General features: G+C 53.8%; 5 non-coding genes across 5 annotated transcripts; 3 read left to right on the forward strand and 2 right to left on the reverse strand.

The window, feature by feature from the left end:
• Positions 1-256: 256 nt before the first annotated feature.
• TRNAR-UCG (transfer RNA arginine (anticodon UCG)) lies at positions 257-329 on the reverse strand. Its single transcript has one exon. It is a non-coding gene; the product is annotated as a tRNA-Arg (tRNA).
• A 258-nt stretch (positions 330-587) lies between these two features.
• TRNAL-CAA (transfer RNA leucine (anticodon CAA)) lies at positions 588-701 on the forward strand. Its single transcript has 2 exons — positions 588-626; positions 655-701. It is a non-coding gene; the product is annotated as a tRNA-Leu (tRNA).
• Positions 702-992: 291 nt separating this feature from the next.
• On the reverse strand, positions 993-1,066 carry TRNAR-UCG (transfer RNA arginine (anticodon UCG)). Its single transcript has one exon. It is a non-coding gene; the product is annotated as a tRNA-Arg (tRNA).
• A 259-nt stretch (positions 1,067-1,325) lies between these two features.
• Positions 1,326-1,437, forward strand: TRNAL-CAA (transfer RNA leucine (anticodon CAA)). Its single transcript has 2 exons — positions 1,326-1,363; positions 1,391-1,437. It is a non-coding gene; the product is annotated as a tRNA-Leu (tRNA).
• Positions 1,438-2,057: 620 nt separating this feature from the next.
• On the forward strand, positions 2,058-2,168 carry TRNAL-CAA (transfer RNA leucine (anticodon CAA)). Its single transcript has 2 exons — positions 2,058-2,095; positions 2,123-2,168. It is a non-coding gene; the product is annotated as a tRNA-Leu (tRNA).
• Positions 2,169-2,996: the final 828 nt, after the last annotated feature.

The raw sequence follows: 2,996 nt of genomic DNA on the forward strand, positions 1-2,996 counted from the left end.
CGCCACCGAAACTTCCACCATCGGCTCTGCCGAGAGGTGACTTTTGGGCACCGGAAAAAAGGAAACCGTGGGCGTTCTGGTCTCCACACGAAGCCGCCGCTTCGAATCACCCTTTTGGCAGCGGCTTTCTTATGACCTTCGAAACGCTAACGCGTCTCTACCTAAACCCTAAACCTTCCGCTGTACACTCTCCTGAGAGCCCATTTTTGGAAACGTGAAAAGAGCACACGGAACGCACGCTGAGCTAGCTCGGCCGCGACCACGAAGGGACTCGAACCCTCAATCTTCTGATCCGAAGTCAGACGCCTTATCCATTAGGCCACGCGGTCCCTGATGGTATCTGTCCCTGCTATCACCGGCTGGCGTTGTTGTGGCAACAGCCCTCGTCTTTGGTGTCCTCTTAACGCGGGTTTCAAGATCTGAGTGCATGGGCTGAACATATTCAAAGCCCTCACAGCGCTCTGTTCAACTTGCACTGAAGTATAGAGAAAAAAAGGCGAGCTAATTCTCACAAATCGCCCAATCTATTCCGCATACGCTTACAATAACCACCGGCTGGTCAGGGGCCGCCGCTGCAGGCGTGCTTCGTCAGGATGGCCGAGTGGTTCTAAGGCGCCAGACTCAAGAGTCTTCTCTTTCCCCTGAGCTTGGGTGTTCTGGTCTCCAAATGGAGGCGTGGGTTCAAATCCCCACTTCTGACAGCTGCTTTCTTTTGGCCTGGGAAATGCTAACGTGACGCCACCGAAACTTCCACCATCGGCTCTGCCGAGAGGTGACTTTTGGGCACCGGAAAAAAGGAAACCGTGGGCGTTCTGGTCTCCACACGAAGCCGCCGCTTCGAATCACCCTTTTGGCAGCGGCTTTCTTATGACCTTCGAAACGCTAACGCGTCTCTACCTAAACCCTAAACCTTCCGCTGTACACTCTCCTGAGAGCCCATTTTTGGAAACGTGAAAAGAGCACACGGAACGCACGCTGAGCTAGCTCGGCCGCGACCACGAAGGGACTCGAACCCTCAATCTTCTGATCCGAAGTCAGGACGCCTTATCCATTAGGCCACGCGGTCCTGATGGTATCTGTCCTGCTATCACCGGCTGGCGTTTGTTGTGGCAACAGCCCTCGTCTTTGGTGTCCTTCTTTAACGCGGGTTCAAGATCTGAGTGCATGGGCTGAACATATTCAAAGCCCTCACAGCGCTCTGTTCAACTTGCACTGAAGTTATAGAGAAAAAAAGGCGAGCTAATTCTCACAAATCGCCCAATCTATTCCGCATACGCTTACAATAACCACCGGCTGGTCAGGGGCCGCCGCTGCAGGCGTGCTTCGTCAGGATGGCCGAGTGGTCTAAGGCGCCAGACTCAAGAGTCTTCTCTTCCCCTGAGCTTGGGTGTTCTGGTCTCCAAATGGAGGCGTGGGTTCTAAATCCCACTTCTGACAGCTGCTTTCTTTTGGCCTTGGAAATGCTAACGTGACGCCACCGAAACTTCCACCATCGGCTCTGCCGAGAGGTGACTTTTGGGCACCGGAAAAAAGGAAACCGTGGGCGTTCTGGTCTCCACACGAAGCCGCCGCTTCGAATCACCCTTTTGGCAGCGGCTTTCTTATGACCTTCGAAACGCTAACGCGTCTCTACCTAAACCCTAAACCTTCCGCTGTACACTCTCCTGAGAGCCCATTTTTGGAAACGTGAAAGAGCACACGGGAACGCACGCTGAGCTAGCTCGGCCGCGACCACGAAGGACTCGAACCCTCAATCTTCTGATCCGAAGTCAGACGCCTTATCCATTAGGCCACGCGGTCCTGATGGTATCTGTCCTGCTATCACCGGCTGGCGTTGTTGTGGCAACCAGCCCTCGTCTTTGGTGTCCTCTTTAACGCGGGTTCAAGATCTGAGTGCATGGGCGAACATATTCAAAGCCCTCACAGCGCTCTGTTCAACTTGCACGAAGTTATAGAGAAAAAAAGGCGAGCTAATTCTCACAAATCGCCCAAATCTATTCGCATACGCTTACAATAACCACCGGCTGGTCAGGGGCCGCCGCTGCAGGCGTGCTTTCGTCAGGATGGCCGAGTGGTCTAAGGCGCCAGACTCAAGAGTCTTCTCTTCCCCTGAGCTTGGGTGTTCTGGTCTCCAAATGGAGGCGTGGGTTCAAATCCCACTTCTGACAGCTGCTTTCTTTTGGCCTTGGAAATGCTAACGTGACGCCACCGAAACTTCCACCATCGCTCTGCCGAAGAGGTGACTTTTGGGCACCGGAAAAAAAGGAAACCGTGGGCGTTCTGGTCTCCACACGAAGCCGCCGCTTCGAATCACCCTTTTGGCAGCGGCTTTCTTATGACCTTCGAAACGCTAACGCGTCTCTACCTAAACCCTAAACCTTCCGCTGTACACTCTCCTGAGAGCCCATTTTTGGAAACGTGAAAAGAGCACACGGAACGCACGCTGAGCTAGCTCGGCCGCGACCACGAAGGGACTCGAAACCTCAATCTTCTGATCCGAAGTCAGACGCCTTATCCATTAGGCCACGCGGGTCCTGATGGTATCTGTCCTGCTATCACCGGCTGGCGTTGTTGTGGCAACAGCCCTCGTCTTTGGTGTCCTCTTTAACGCGGGTTCAAGATCTGAGTGCATGGGCTGAACATATTCAAAGCCCTCACAGCGCTCTGTTCAACTTGCACTGAAGTTATAGAGAAAAAAAGGCGAGCTAATTCTCACAAATCGCCCAATCTATTCCGCATACGCTTACAATAACCACCGGCTGGTCAGGGGCCGCTGCTGCAGGCGTGCTTCGTCAGGATGGCCGAGTGGTCTAAGGCGCCAGACTCAAGAGTCTTCTCTTCCCCTGAGCTTGGGTGTTCTGGTCTCCAAATGGAGGCGGGGGTTCAATCCCACTTCTGACAGCTGCTTTCTTGGCCTTGGAAATGCTAACGTGACGCCACCGAAACTTCCACCATCGGCTCTGCCGAGAGGTGAACTTTTGGGCACGGAAAAAAGG

This window comes from Dendropsophus ebraccatus, chromosome 10, assembly GCF_027789765.1.
Source record: "Dendropsophus ebraccatus isolate aDenEbr1 chromosome 10, aDenEbr1.pat, whole genome shotgun sequence".
Lineage (NCBI taxonomy): Eukaryota > Metazoa > Chordata > Amphibia > Anura > Hylidae > Dendropsophus > Dendropsophus ebraccatus.